This window comes from Artemia sp. Qi Xiang Cuo, chromosome 9 (assembly GCF_049724085.1).
Source record: "Artemia sp. Qi Xiang Cuo chromosome 9, ASM4972408v1, whole genome shotgun sequence".
Lineage (NCBI taxonomy): Eukaryota > Metazoa > Arthropoda > Branchiopoda > Anostraca > Artemiidae > Artemia > Artemia sp. Qi Xiang Cuo.
Window position 1 is genome coordinate 54,500,235 of NC_142802.1, and position 16,994 is coordinate 54,517,228.

Here is a 16,994-nt window from a genome sequence, read left to right on the forward strand (position 1 = left end):
ACTTTATCCATGAGGGAGGGGGGGTTCATAGGATGGTTATTTTGATAGTGATTAAAGTGTGAGAAATGTCAGTCTCTGATGGGATCATTGCCGGTGTTAAATTTCTACTGATTAGGGTAACTCTGGTCATCATCTTGACATTCGTCGTCTAGGGCTTCATTGGTGTGTTGAGTACTCTTCATTGGTTGATAAATTGGGATGATAGATGTTATTTGTTCTTCTATTCGGGCTTTGTTGCTTGGTTGTCATCCATATTCAATTGCTATCATAGTAAGCAAGTTCCTAAAACAGAGATTTCCAAGCAGAATCACATGTTCTACGTGACGGGTAAGCGACAATATATAATAAATGGAATCACTCGTCTTACCTGGCGGTATGCTATAACTTGTGGTAAGTTGTGACGACAGATGTCACTTGTTCTTCTATTCGGGCTTAATTGCTTGGTTGTGATCCATAGTCAATTGCTATCATAGTATGACAGTTCCTAAAACAGAAATTTCTTGGCAAAATCACAATATGTCAATATGAGAATTTTTAACGTCATCTATTGATCTTTTTCTTCGAATGTCTCTCCTATTGGTTCTTATAGCCATGTCTATTTCGGCCATTTTCTTATCGAAATCGTCTACTAGAAATTCAGGTCTAAGTTTAGGGATGGTAGGGAACAAAATGACCTTTATCGTTTTATTTTATAAGTTTTTACTTGATTGTAGACCCTTTTCTGATCTTAAGAATTGAAATATGGATTCCTTAAGTTCATCTCAATTTTTCTAATCTCATGACTTGTTGAAATAATGTTTCAAATGGTTTAGGATCTAATTTCATGAATATCTTCCATTCACTATGGCTGGCTAGTAGCGATTTTCATGCTTAAATATGATTCTGTGCTTTACAATATCTTGTGCTGTTGCCTAAACAAAGAAAGTTAGCATCAGTGTTGTTATATGCACCCTTTCGATTTCTAAAATTAATATTTTATCAGTGGTTATATTATATAGAAAATATTCGCAGGTATTTAATATTTTATTATATTTTGTCACTAGCTTATGAAAGCAGAAATTCTTTCAGAGTTGCACCTTTTCGAAGCTTAAAAGTACATTGTTATACGTTGAGTTTAAACTGCTTGTCAAAGAATTGTTTTGTCAAAGGGCACTTTATATACTTTGACATATAAGGTTAGAACAATCAAACCAGTGACATAAGGTCAACTCTGACAATTGTCGTGGCAGTACTTCTTCAATATCAAGTTGCTTTTCCACTTGCTTTTTGACCCAAGCATTGATGACCAGTAGTTTCTAGTGCTAAATTCTCTATGTCAATCCTTAGTCTATCCATGATAACTCTCTGTTCCTCTATATTAACTTTATTTCTCTATGTTAGCTCTCTGCTTCACTATTTTCACTCTCTTTTCTTTTGTGTCAAGTCTTTGTTTCTATAGTTCTATTCTCTATTCGTCTATGTTGGTTCCCTTGTTTTATTTTTACAATTCATGTTAACTCCCTTTTTCTTTGTCCTTTCTCTGTTTCTCTATGTTAACTCATCTTAATCTATGTTAGTTCTCTGTTTCTCTTTGTTAATTCTATTTTAGTCTATGTTTGCCCACTTTTTTCTATTATAGTGGTTCCCATTACTGGCTAAGCAATAGCAATTAACAAGGAAAATGGTCTTTGAATTCTTTCGATTACCTGGATTTATTCTTTGTTGAATACTCAAACTGATTAAAGAAACAAGCTGTTTCTTCTGCAATGATGAGCATGGGCGTTGTTTGGGGGTGGCAAGGGGAAGGCAGTTACCCCCCCCCCCAATAATGTGAAGAAAAAAATTATTAAACATCCCATGCCCTTTGACTATCTGGATATGTACCCCTCTTGCCAATTCTTCTAGAAAACCTCTAATAAACCTTATCTCTTTCAAAGCAAACACGTTTTAGAGCCATACTTGACCAGCATCATCAGTGGAGCTTAAAATTTTCTAATCTTGGTTTGCAGACTTGTCTTCTTCTTCTTCCAGAAATATTTCAACTGAAATATTTCTAGAACCGTTTTTTTTTTAAACCACGGGGCTCGGCTATTCCACTTTATTCATTTTCACTGCATCCACTATTTTTATTAATAATATTACCTAGGGATGTGAAGCTCTCCACGTGAATGATCTTTTCGCTACGAAACATTACCTCTTCACCTTCCCGTATTCCCAGTCTAAGCGACTCAATCTTCTTAACATCAATTTTCAAGCCTATTCTTACTCCTTGAGCCCTCAAAACTTCATTCATTCATCATACCTAAATATCATCGATATCACCAGAGCGGAATAAATCATCAACACAGTCTAATTTTGAAAAAGTGCTTTATCCTCCAATCTGATTTCCATGCTCTCCCATAGCCTTTGACGTGTTATATAGGACAAAGTCCATCAAAATGATCGATAAAAATGTGGATAACCACCCTGCTTAACTCCTGATTTCATAAGAAACCAGGTTCTAACTTCATTTCCTACCTTAAACAAAGCAATGTTATTCTCGTAAATAGCTCTAATTACTTGAATGTATTTATCCGGTATGACATACAAGGACAGGAACTTTGCTAAGGCTCTTCTATCGGCTGAATCAGATGCTTGCATTTAAACACAAGGACTCCGGCACTTCAGTTCACTTCAAGCCTTTCACTCAGGACTCAGTCTAATGACTCAGGCACTTCTCAATGATCTATCTAAGAACGAAAATTTAGTCGAAGCATTCACACCCCTTCTAAAACCACACTGTTCTGCTCTTAAAACTTTATCTGCTCTTAAAACTTAAGTCGAAAAGGATCTTCATGGTAATTTGGTTCCTACAGAAACCAAGCTGATACATCTATAAGTGTCACACTAACTCTGATCACCTTTCTTATAGAGGGGTCTAATTAAAGTTTTCCCAAAATTGCTAGGTAGTTTCCCCTTTTTTAAATCATACTTCAATAATCTATATCTAACTTCACAACCACCATATTTAAAAAACTCATTTACGATACTACCAGTACTTAGGGCCTTATTTTTTTTTATCCTTTTAGTGTTGTTTCGGTTTCTCCCTCACAAAATGAAACTTTTTCATTCTTTTCTATATCTTTTCCTGTGACTCTATCGTGGTTTAGCGCATTATCAAAATGATCTGCCTATCTCTTTTTAATTCTTTATTTATCACCAGTTCCAGTCCCAGTCTTACCTTTAAATGGGACAAGTCCGGATTGACTATTCCCTCTCGGTTTTTTAAGATCAGATGCAATATTTGACTGCTATGCAGTCTCGCTGCATCTTATAGATTTTCATAAACTTTATCCATAGCCTCCTTAGTTCATAACACGTCCACTCCGTAACACCTAAGAAGGTGTTCTTGACACCCCCTTAGTTCATATTTGATTCTTTCTCAACTTTTCTTAAATTCTTCTTATTTTCGTGTTGTCTGTCACTCAAATACCTCTAGCACAAGCCCCTTTCTTCTCAACTGAACTTAAAGCTTTTCCACTTATATTTTTAGCTGCATTTCTAACTTTCCTCCTAAGATTATTTCATCCACCTTCTACATTGTCCAATTTTAGATTCTTTAGTTTAATATTCAAGTTTAATATCAACGTCACAACTTCCCAGAAGGTAGTTACCTTATCTAATGTTCAGCTTTATATTAACCCTGCACATTAGTAGATTGTGATCTTTACTTTTATCATCAATAACATCACTCCTATATATCCTAGTATCTTGTGTTGATTCTGCCTGTCTTCTATTTGCAATAACATAATAAATACGGTTGGCCGTCTTACCGTCAGCTGAGTGTCATGTTAACTTATGGTCCATTTAATCAGATAAATCATTGCATGTCTTCCTGTAGCTGTCAGTAAGATTCATCTGAGTGACTTACCAGCTTCCTTATTCGTAATGAGGCCTACTCCCTCTCTGTGCACCCCATCTTTCCTGCCTGAATAAATAAATTCTGTATCACCCAATTTCATGCTTCCTACCCCTGGGACATGAGTTTCTGAAACTTCTAACAAGTCCACTTCAAAACGTTTAAATTCGTCAGTAAAAATGTCAATACAATATTTTTTGTTTAACGTTGAAACATTCCAAGTTGCAAATTCCCTATTGTTTAAATCTTGAATTTATTACCAGTACCAGTACAGGTCCCAAACCGGTACAAGATAGGGAATAATTCATTTTCTCAAACTAAGCGCTTAAGCCGACTTTAAATCAGACAGCAAGAAGTCCCCGGAACCTCCAGTATTGTGCAATCCGGGGTCCATATAGGTCATGACGTGATTTTCCACACTTGGGGATGCTCTTATATCAACAAGAATTGAAATCATGCACAAGCAGTCTCAAGTCTACTACCTCTGACTCGTTATATATTCATGTGTACAAACACTATAATGCTATAGGTAGGCAGCCCATAATAGATACCTTAGCTAGGAAGAGGTTTTTCATCCCGGCAAAACAGACACGAAACACAGCAGAATTTTCTCTCAATCCACTGCATAGAATCCATTGCAAATGCTATGTCATTTTCAGGCTATAATTTTCTTGAGGGGTGCCACTCCTCAAGGTCATCCTGCAGCACTTTCTTCGATCACGGTTCTTATTGGGGAAACCCGTGAAAGGTGCACCCTGACACCAATATGAAGTCACGCAAGCATGATTTCCCTTTCGTGGATAGGAACAGACTATGGAGCTTATGACGGAGCGGAGACCCCAAAGCATCTCACAACGAGATTTCAGGTTTTTTCGAAACTTATCTTTCAAAGATTTTTCCAGCATTAGGTAATAGGATAATAGGATAATAGATAATAGAATTAGATAATACATCTACAGGAAGAAGAGATCTATATCTTATTCTTTTTACTAGTGACAACAATTTTTTCTTCTTTTCATTCCTTAGGGAAATATGATAACTGTAATCCAGAGTTTGTAATTTTCAACATAACAGGTTGTGTCACATTAATATTTTTTTTTAACTAAAATCAAGATCCCGTCAGGACCCAATGCCTACATTGAAATTGTTTTCATTGTTTTCTCCTCTAATTTTTCACGACTAACCTCGTTCTCGCCATTTATAATAAAGACTTCTTGTCTAAGATTACGATAGAATCCACCGTCACATTTTTTATTCTCACAAGAAAATCATTTCAATGAGCTCTTATATGAGCCGTCATCTTTCTCTACACAGATTGGTCATGTGCCTTCTTCCTAACCATTTCGGGTGGTGCTATTCACTTCTCAAAAGAATCAGCTCTAATCCACCACCTAGTATGTCTCTCGGCATTGACAGTACATACAGAGGAGATTCTGGACATAGCTTTGTGAATTGAAGATTTTATGTACTTAATTTGCACTAATTTAGAGAAGCACAATACAGGTTGTTGACATTTAATTAGCACTACTTAAGAGAGAAATATATTTTTAGACGGTTCTTATTTAATTTGACGACCAACAGGGTCTTTCAGCATTTCAAAGGATGTATGAGACTTGTGCTTAATTTTTTTTATGGTGAGGTACAAATGATGAGCTGCTAAAGGTAGTTTAGGTTAATTCTCATAAAAGTGGTTTCCATTACAACAGGAACAAATTTGAGGTCCTATAGATTTTGATTCTGGCCCTTTGTACGGCAAATAATATTAACTTAGTCCTCATAGCGGGTCATCAAAAACCTTATTCTGAAAACATGTTGAATCAAAATTAGAAACTGGACCACTCAACTCTAATGTTACACTGAGATATTACCTTTTTATAAAGTACGGTTAAATTTTGAAAGTTATTACCATTTTAAGTAGTTCCGCTATATCTGGATTCGAGTTTGTAATGTCCACATGTTTTTTTTAAGTTTACTCAAATTAGGACCATTATTCAAGATCATTTGAGGTAATTTTAGTTGTTTTTTTACGTGTATATTTTGTAAATTCAGACTTACCAGGAAGAAAAAGACACAGTTGAATGCAAAGCTTGTTGAGATTCCGTTTCCAGTATTATTCTAGCGTTCCGAGTATCTGAGGCGTTATTTTTGCACAGATATTTAAGGTATCCTCGCTAATGACTTAGGCCACTGCTTGTCGTAATTCGGAGAAAACCGTGGTTCCAGCTTCCAGCACTATTATTTTTTTTAGTGGGCCCTAAAATAAGGTAAAGGAATCCCAGTCTTTGACAACATCTTCATAAGATTTAGCAGGTTCCTTAAAGAGGCATTCCTAGGAACCGTATGTCCGAGCCACCTCATAGTCACATCTGTCGATAAAAAAAAGCCGGATTGTGTGAATGACATGAGATTTTTCATGATTTTAACATCACACGTGTATTTTAGAAAAGAAAATTCAATTGAATTCAGTTTATTTATAACCTGTCAAAACAAAAAATGGCGCAAGTCCCCTAATGACAGAGTACATAAGAGAAATAAAAGAAAAAAGACAAGAAAAATTATACACTGAACAAAAATAAGCAGTTCCAATCATATTAATAATAGACATAATCACAAATCATATATCATAATCACAAGATAAGATATAAATCAGAAGACAAAAAAAATCATAAAAATAAAGAGGACCAATCATTATTTAGTTTACTGGCGGAAGATTTAAAATCTTTTACTCTTTTATCAGTAGTTGTCGAAGGGAAAATGAGCTTAAATTTTTGGGACAAAAAAGAGTTACTAGTCCAAGGGTGCATATGTAAAAGGAATTTAGCAAGTTTAAAATAAATCCGATGAACAAGTTTTTTTTTTGAAGCATGAAAAAATTGCCAAATAGGAGACAGAGCAAGAAGATGATTCGCAGTCAGACTACAATAAAGTTTAGAAAGATGGAAACGACTAAGGTATGTAACGTTAGAGACAAGTGACGCATAAGCTAACCTTGTCTTTTTTTTAATATTTTGAATGGCAAGCTTAATAGTTTCCTTAATTGAATTTCCAATGGGAATTCCCAGATAAATAAGTCTTTTAGAGAAGAGGATACAAGTTTCAGTAAGTTAGAGGGATTTCTCAGAGTATCTTTTGAGGTTGAAACCGACAGCCACAGTTTTATCCACATTAAAACTTAAACCAATCTACTGATATTCTAGTTTTAATTTCGAAAAAGTGCTCTCACAACCAGTGAAAGTGCGACTCAGATTTAGGATATCATCAGCATATGCAAGTAAAGAGACGTCTAAACCCCCATAAATACAGGTGGACTGAATAGAACTTAAACCTGGAATGACTGAATTATTAAAAAGCGCGGGGGAAGTGAGACCTCCTTGTCTAACGCCCTTTAGCACATTAAAAAGCTCTGAACTGCGCTTCATTTTGGCACGAAGATGTTTATACATGTATCGAAGACACCTTATAACTCAGAAGTCAACCCCTTTCTTTAAAGCTTCTACCAAAAGCTGAGCAAAAATACACGAATCAAATGCTCTGGCAATGAAAATTGCAAGAACATGGCTTAAGAAGTTTGCACCAACACTCATTTGGTTGCAACTGTTATCTATTAATCCAACGTCCTCCTAACTTTAGTCATATTTATGTTACAGATAGAAAATTTGCTTTCCCAAGCTTCCGTTTTTTCTAGTTTCAAAAACTTATGCCTTAAATATCGACTATAATTGGTCAGTCAAAAATTTTATGCTTGAAAGTTGAACAATATTCAACTCGGAAAATTACGAACGGTGAACATAATTGGCATAGTAGTCTCGCGCAATTTTGATATTATCGAGAATTGTGACTATATAGTGTAGCCTGGGTATTAGACAGCTTCGTTTTTTCCGTATGTAGGTAACCAATTTGTTTCAGATTTTGATGTTCTTCGTTCAGCAAGGTAGTATTTTCTTCACAAAATGGATGATACAAGAATTGTAACTGGTTGTAATGATTGTAAAAATCATTAAAGTTAAAAATCTTACAGCTCCATGAAATATTTTAAGAAAGGTTCTAACAGGACGTATTTTTAATTTATCCTTATACTTCTCATTCTTCTTCTTTGGATTGGAGGCACTTTTGCATAGCTTCACCATTAGAATTCAATTCTGAACCCTTCAGTGTGCTGCTATAGCTGAGTTCAAACTCTGAGCCCAGTATTACAAAGATGAGACCAAAACCACTTAACCACTACAGGACATTTTTCCAGATAGATAAATACACTAACATTTTTTATCTAGCAAAGAATAAGCTGCAGCTTATTGAGTTTAGAAGTACAAAAAGCAAATAATTTACTAAATAGAATTCAATAAGCGCTTTTGAACGCAAATTAATAATTGAAATTGCCTATTGAACGCCACAAAATACAAAAATGAATTGCAATAAGCTCATTGTACACGGGTTTCATCTAAAGTAACTTCTGTCTCATGGCAGCGTATGAAGTCAAAATGTTTTCATGGAGTTCAAAGCTCAGTCCATTCTTCAGCAGAGTTAATTGCAACTGATTGCAATTAACTGCCATAACTTATTGGATAAGCGTATTTGTGGGGTCTGTTGAACACGAATTGAACATCAAACTGAATTTCATAGAAAAAAATCTTGCAAGGCCATAGAACCTTCTAAACTAACCAAAGGGACTATTAGTTTATACTGTTAGATGAAAATTCCAAGAGTTTTTTATCTGTAAAAGAAGAATTGTGGGTTTTTAAGTTCTGAAGAAAAAAAACAACAAATAATTGCTTGCACATAATTCAGTATTTACTATTGTCTATTGAACGCCAAAAATTAAAAACATCAATAGCAATAAGCTTATTGAACTTGGGACGTGAAGCGATCTGACCATCCAGGTTTATAAAGTTCCATAATTTGTCATAGTTGGCGCAAACGTTGTTTTCACTTTAAAGTCTGGACCAAAAAGAATGGGAGACTTGTTAGAGCGGAGCTGTATTTTCGAAAGTGTAAAATGAGAAGATGTAAATTAAAACTTGATTGCACGAATAACAGCTTAGCGTCTCGCGACTTCATCTGAAAAGTAGTAAATTTCCAAAAAAATTCTTCTATTTGTTCTTCACGTTTGAATGCAGCCCCACCAGGCCCTGTAGCAGCTCAGATTGAACCACAATTTCTTCTATTACCAAGCAGGGATAAATATTTTTTACCAGCATTATTTAAATAAAAATCTGGTCTGCACAAATTAGGACTAGGTAGCTTGAAAAACCTAAAAAAAAACAAATATGCAGATTTTTTCGGTCAAACAATGTCGCCAAATACTATAAGACGTTGGTGAATCCCCTTTTCAATACAAGTGTCATTTTCCACTTTTCTAAGTTTCTTATACTTTTTGTTTTAAACTGATACACAGTGGTCACTAGTTAAAAATAATCTACCTAGCAGAGAAAAGTTTCTAATGACCCAAAATTTCAAGTTGCTATCCTACGACAAACTTTAACGGAAAACTAAGAGGAAGAGCATAAAATGTTTCATTCTTAGCTCGCTGGATGGGAAAAATTTCCAAATGCTTTTTCTAAAAATGCACCCGTTGATCCTTGTAATGCGTGCTTTGGCTTGTTCTTGCTGACCTTTTAATTCAATAGATCTACTTTTAACTTTGGATTGAGTGCTAGATCAAGTGCGGAAGTGTAACAACTGCGGATTTTTGACCAGTCAGATTCAACAAAGAGTTTTGGACTTGGTCCAAGACTGAGTCGAGTCTCTGAACGTCATTTAAATAATAAGTGCTAGGTTCAGACACATGAAATTTTGACAATATCCTTTAAAGATTCTGTCAGTATTTTCAGAATAATTTTTTTCAGGATGTCCTAAAAGATAGTTGAGAAAACCTAAAGATTTTATTGCCTTTTACTCTAAAAAAAGTTTTGAACTAGGATTTTTTCAGGTTGAAAAGTTTAATCTATTAAATATACTAGAGTATTTACTATTGCAATTGGCAACTCTGCTACCGTAGGAATAAGAAAAAAAAATCAAGAAAGGGATACTCAACCCTTTACATAAGAGAAAAAAGAAAACGTGAAGACAAAAGGAGGGAAAAGTTAGTATTTAATCAATAAGTTCGTTGTTTAGCCTAAGATTAGGCCTACTTTCACATTCATCTCCTCAGAAACAAGCTAGACTAGGCTAAGTCACCTGGTTTATTTTCAAATTTGTTAAATTTTGAATTCTTATAGGGCTACTGGTACTTGTCTATTATATAAAACACACGGTAAAATTCTACTTTAGCTACTTTTAGCTCTCTTGAGTACCTACCTCCACTCCTTCTCCCTCTAGAGGGTCCTGACCTTTGATGACCTTTAAAAATTTGTGTGTTATAGGCCTAAAAGTGAAACTTTGCAAAATAAATCTTTTGCTTAATTGAAGTACAATAAAATTGTTTTCAGCTTCAAAACTTTGCTCAATCCCAATTAATAATGTTTTAAAGATATGCAAATACATTTCCTAAATTTTGAAAAAAAAACATTAATATGGCTCTAAATTCGGTCAATATATACCAAATCATATTATTCAGTTAGGACTAAAGTGAATCCACCATTCGATGCCTTTTTTTATGCTGATTACAAATATAATAAGCATTTCTATTGGAAATGAATTTCGGTCAACATCTACAAAATAATAGCCTATTATTGAGTTTCAAATAAAGTGAATCCACCATTTGATGCCTTTTTTTAGGCTTATTATTAATATAATAATAATTTATATAGGAAATTAATTTCGCCCCCCCCCACTATATAGGCGATAACAAACCTAACCCTGTATGGGCCTGTATAGGGGGGGGGGGGCTGAAATTCATTTCCGATAGAAATGCTTATTATATTCATAAACAGCCTAAAAAAAGGCATCGAATGGTGCCTGGGACGTACTTTGGTCAATATATACCAAATCATATTATTGAGTTTCAAATAAAGTGAATGCACCATTTAATGCCTTTTTTTATGTTGATTACAAATATAATAATAATTTCTATTGGAATTGAATTTCGGCCCCCCCCCCAATAGAGACAATACCTACCCTACCCCTGAATTGGCGTACATAGGGGGGGGGGCTGAATTTCAATTCCGATAGAGATGCTTATTAGTCTATATTCATAATCAGAATAAAAAAAGACATTAAATGGTGCATTCACTTTAGTCCTAACTCAATAATATGATTTGGTAGATATTGACCCCTATATAGGCCAAGTCAGGGTTAGGTTAGATATAGCCTATATAGAGGGGGGGGCTGAAATTAATTTCTTATAGAAATGCTTATTAGATTCGTAATCAGCATAAAAAAAGGCATTGAATGGTGTATTCACTTTATTTGAAACTCAATAATATGATTTGGTATATATTGACCCAAAATTCTACTCAACAAGGCTGTATCCAGGGGGGGGGGGTTTACCAGGTTTGATCCCCCCCCAAAAAAAATTTTTTTGACCGACTTGTAAATAAGTCGAAAATTAGTAAAACCTAGGTAAAAATCAGTAAAATTAGTCAAAAACTGAGTCAAAAATTAGTACCCCCCCTAAAAAAGTATAAAATTAGTAACCCCCCCCCCCCTGAACAAAAATCCTAGATACGGCCCTGCTACTCAAATAACATGAATTGCATTTTCAGAACTAATGCCAGAGAAAAAGAAACTGATAACTGAAAATTAAGGTAGAATGTTCTTTTGTCAAAATTTCAATGGGTAGGTAGCCTATAGACCTGTCATGTAGGCAAATTTCAGGACCCTCTAGAGGGGGAAGGAGTAGAAGTAGGTACTTCAAAATGCCTTCCCTGGACATACTTTAGCCTGTAGACCCATTCCCAAAAGTCTCATTTTTCTAACCTAACCCCTTTCCATTAGGAAAACTACCACAAAGAATTATGGAAGGGGGCCACCCAGAGCACATAACCTAAAATAACCTAGCCTAACCAAAATACCAACTAAATATTTAACAAAAAAAAGCTATAATGTGGTTTCTCAATGAGCTGAAGGTTATTGTCTGGTATAGACTGCATGAAAAAAAAACTGGTATTTGCAATACAAGTTCTCAAGTGTGTTTTTTATTTTAGACAATTACTGGGCTGTTACTGAGGTATAATCAAGGTGAATATACTAGTCATTGTACTGCATCTTTTTATGCTTTTTCTGGATAGTCCTATACTAATTGCTTCTGATATAAATTTGATTTTAAACCCTGTAAGTGACAGTAAATATCCTAGGTCTATCCTTTTTAACCTTACCCAAATATATAGTATATTGTATATTTTCATAATGCATTTATTGATTCTTGATTTTGTCACTGTTGATTTAATTTATGAGTAAACCTAACTTAACCTAATCTATCATTTCTACCCTTATCCAAATATACAGGATGGGCTATATTATATGTTTCCCATGCATTTATTGATTCTCAAATTTGTCACTGTCAATTCAATTTACAGGTAAACTGGTTTTAACAAAGGTGTAAGCCATGGGCACCCATAAGGGGGGCCAGGGCGCCTGCCCCCTGGCTGAATGATGCTGCCTTAGTTTTTTATTTTTGTTCTGAGCTTTCTATTATATAGCATTAAAAGTGCCAATTAGACCCGGTTTGCCCCCCCCCCCCCCTTTCTGGAATTCAGCTTATGGGCACCCATGGTGTAAGCCTAGGATGCTAGCTGAACATAAGGACACTTGTTAACAAAACAATTCTTACTTCATAATATGCAGAATAATCAGAGTTAACACATTTTGCATGGGGAGAATCTTTATCTTCACTTCTTTCCTTGTATTTCCAGTTTTTCTCTCACATTCCTAAATATTTGTGTCTATTCTCTAAGTCTTGCCAAACATTTATAATTAAATACCCAAATGCCATCTAACCTAACCTAGTTTATCACTATTTGCCTCTTGACATGTGATGTGAGAATATAACTAGATGGCACTGATGGTGTTTAATTACATAGATAGATTGTTTGAAAAAAAATGCAGTTGAATCCTTGTTTGTTTTTCAGAAATTTGTTGAAAAAAATTGTACAACAATGAAAGAAGTGAAGATAAAAGTTCTCCCTATGCAAACTCTGTTATCTCTGATTATTCTTCATATTATGAAGCAAGAATTGTTTTATTAACATGTTTCCTTATGTTCAGCTAGGGTCCTAGGATTATACCTTAACAAGGTTGACACTAACCTAACAAAGATATATTTGGCTAAAAAGGAGGCACATTACAGGGGGAAATCACCATTACCTATGTATTTGCATATTAGAGGGGGCATGGGGTGGGGAAAATGGTTTATACTCAGACAATCTATTGACTACAATTTTTTGGCATATCAGAGGATACTATTGACTACAATTTTTTGGTATATCAGAGGCAACGCTGTAGCGTTGCCTATAGTAAAGGCCATACAGCTCCAATGTTTTATTATTATTATTTTTTTTTTTTTTCAAAGAGGCACTTCATATGGAAGGGGTCGTCGTAGAAGCTTCAAAGGGGGCTCATTTGATTGGAAATTGAGAGTTCTAGTGCCCTTTTTAATAGTCGAAAATGATTGGTGGGCAACTAGCCCCCCCCCCCCTGCCCATCATTCCCCCAAACACATCCAATCAACATTTTGAGATGGCCAGTTTTTTCAGCATAGTTGAGTTCCAGATAGAAAATATATTGTTCAGGAGGATACTCCCCCACAACCCTCAGGGCAAGGGTTTTAAGTTATGGCCTGGGGGCATATAAGGTTTTTATAGAAGGCGTTGTCGTAGAAACTTCAAAACAGGCTCAATTGATTGGAAATTAAAGGGCTAGTGCCCTTTTTAATAGTCGAAAGTTATTGGAGCGTAACTAGCCCCACTGCCCCCCCCCCACACTCATGATTCCCCCAAACACATACAATCAAAACTTTGAGATAGCTATTTTGTTCAGCGTAGTTGATTCCAGGATGGTAAATATGTTTTTGAGTAGGATACTCCCCCACAACCCTCAGGGCAAGGGTTTTAAGTTATACCCTGAGGGCATATAAGGTTTTTATAAAAGGCGTTGTTGTAGAAACTTCAAAACAGGCTCAATTGATTGGAAATTAAAGGGCTAGTGCCCTTTTTAACAGACAAAAGTTATTGGAGTGTACCTAGCCCCCCGCCCCCCCCCCACGCCGATCATTTCCCCAAACACATCCAATCAAAATTTTGAGATAGCCATTTTGTTCAGCATAGTTGATTTCCAGATGGAAAATATATTTTTGAGGAGGATACTCCCCCACAACTCTCAGGGCAAGGGTTTTAAGTTATACCCTGTGGGCATATAAGGTTTTTATAAAAGGCGTTGTTGTAGAAACTTCAAAACAGGCTCAATTGATTGGAAATTAAAGGGTTAGTGCACTTTTTAATAGTTGAAAGTGATTGGAGTTTAACTAGCCCCCCCCCACGCCCATCATTTCCCCAAACACATCCAATCAAAATTTTGAGATAGCTTTTTGTTCAGCATAGTTGATTTCCAGATAGAAAATATATTATTGAGGAGGACACTCCCCCACAACCCTCAGGGCAAGGGTTTTAAGTTATGCCCTTGGGGGCATATGAGGTTTTTATAAAAGGCGTTGCCGTAGAAACTTCAAAACAGGCTCAATTGATTGGAAAATAAAGGGCTAGTGCCCTTTTTAATAGTCGAAAGTGATTGGAGTTTAACTAGCCCCCCCCCCCACGCCCATCATTTCCCCAACATCAAAATTTTGATGTTGGGGACATCCAATCAAAATTTTGAGATAGTCATTTTGTTCAGCATAGTTGATTTCCAGATAGAAAATAATTTTTGAGGAGGACACTCCCACACAACCCTTGGGTAAGGGTTTTAAGTTATACCCTGGGGGCATATAAGGTTTTTATAGAAGGCGTTGTTGTAGAAACTTCAAAAAAGGCTCATTCAATTGGAAATTAAAGGGCTAGTGCCCTTTTTAATAGTCAAAAGCGATTGGAGGGCAACTAGCCCCACGCCCATTATTCCCCCAAACACATCCAATCAAAATTTATAGATAGCTATTTTGTTCAGCATAGTTGATTTCCAGATAGAAAATATATTTGTGAGGAGGACAGTCCCCCACAACCCTCAGGGCAAGGGTTTTAAGTTATGGCCTGGGGGCATATAAGGTTTCTATAGATGGTGTTTTCGTAGAAACTTCAAAACAGGCTCATTTGATTGGAAATTAAAGGGCTATTGCCCTTTTTAATAGTCAAAAGTGATTGGAGTGCAACTAGCCCCCCCCCCCATGCCCATCATTTCCCCAAACACATCCAATTAAAATTTTGAGATAGCCATTTTGTTCAGGATAGTTGATTTCCAGATAGAAAATAATTTTTGAGGAGGACACTCCCCCACAACCCTTAGGGCAAGGGTTTTAAGTTATACCTTGGGGGCATATAAGGTTTTTATAGAAGGCGCTGTCGTACAAACTTCAAAAAATGCTCATTCAATTGGAAATTCAAAAAGCTATTGCCCTTTTTAATAGTCGAAAGTGATTGGAGGGCAACTAGCCCCCCCCCTCGCCCATTATTCCCCCAAACACATCCAATCAAAATTTTGAGATAGCCATTTTGTTTAGCATTGTTGATTTCCAGATAGAAAATATATTTTTGAGGAGGACACTTCCCCACAACCCTCAGGGCAAGGGTTTCAAGTTATGCCCTGGAGGCATATATGGTTTATATAGAAGGTATTGTCATAGAAACTTCGAAAAAGGCTCATTCGATTGGAAATTCAGAGGGCAACTGCTATTTTCAGTTGTCGAAAGTGATTGAAGGGCAGCTAGCCCCCCCCCATGCCGATCATTTCCCCAACAATCATCCAATCAAAAGTTTGAGATGGCCATTTTGTTCAGCGTAGTTGATTTCCAGATAGAAAATATGTTTTTGAGGAGAACACTCCCCCACAACCCTCAGGGCAAGGGTTTTAAGTTATGCGCTGGGGGCATATAAGATTTTGTAGGTGTTGTCATAGAAACTTCAAAACAGGCTCGTTCGATTGGAAATTAAAGGGCTAGTGCCCTTTTTAATAGTCGAAAGTGATTGGAGTGCAACTAGCCCCCCCATGCCCCTCATTTCCCCGAACACATCCAATCAAAATTTGAGATATTCATTTTGGTCAGGATAGTTGATTTCCAGATGGAAAATATATTTTTGAGGAGGACACTCCCCCACAACTCTCAGGGCAAGGGTTTTAAGTTAAATACCCTGTATTTAAGTTATGCCCTTTTTAATAGTCGAAAGTGATTGGAGTGTAACTAGCCCCCCTCCCCCCCTCGCCCATCATTTCCCCAAACACATCCAATCAAAATTTTGAGATAGCCATTTTGTTCAGCATAGTGATTCCCAGATTGAAAATATATTTTGGAGGATACTCCCCCACAACCCTCAGGGGAAGGGTTTTAAGTTATGCCCTGGGGGCATATAAGGTTTTTATAGAAGGCGTTGTCGTAGAAACTTCAAAACAGGCTCAATTGATTGGAAATTAAAGGGCTAGTGCCCTTTTTAATAGTCAAAAGTGATTGGAGTGTAACTAGCCCAACTCCCCCCCCCGATGCCCTTCATTTCCCCAACCACATCCAATCAAAATTTTGAGATATCCATTTTGTTCAGCATAGTTGATTTCCAGATGGAAAATATATTTTTGAGGAGGACACTCCCCCACAACTCTCAGGGCAAGGGTTTTAAGTTATACCCTGAGGGCATATAAGGTTTTTATAAAAGGCGTTGTTGTAGAAACTTCAAAACAGGCTCAATTGATTGGAAATTAAAGGGCTAGTGCCCTTTTTAATAGTCGAAAGTTATTGGAGTGTAACTAACCCCCCCCCATCCCCATCATTTCCCCAAACACATCCAATCAAAATTTTGAGATATCCATTTTGTTCAGCATAGTTGATTTCCAGATGGAAAATATATTTTTGAGGAGGACACTCCCCCACAACTCTCAGGGCAAGGGTTTTAAGTTATACCCTGAGGGCATATAAGGTTTTTATAAAAGGCGTTGTTGTAGAAAATTCAAAACAGGCTCAATCGATTGGAAATTAAAGGGCTAGTGCCCTTTTTAATAGTCAAAAGTTATTGGAGTGCAACTAGCCCCCCCCCCCACGCCCATCATT

The 16,994-nt window shown here is 36.2% G+C and overlaps 1 protein-coding gene across 1 annotated transcript in view; it reads left to right on the top strand.

Annotated features, from left to right (window-relative positions):
* Positions 1 to 9,840: 9,840 nt before the first annotated feature.
* Alas (5-aminolevulinate synthase) overlaps positions 9,841 to 16,994 on the top strand; it is a 93,377-nt gene continuing 86,223 nt past the window's right edge. The window contains exon 1 of the mRNA XM_089094718.1: positions 9,841 to 9,956. The gene's annotated coding sequence lies outside the window, so the exon portion shown is untranslated. The remainder of the gene's footprint in view (positions 9,957 to 16,994) is intronic.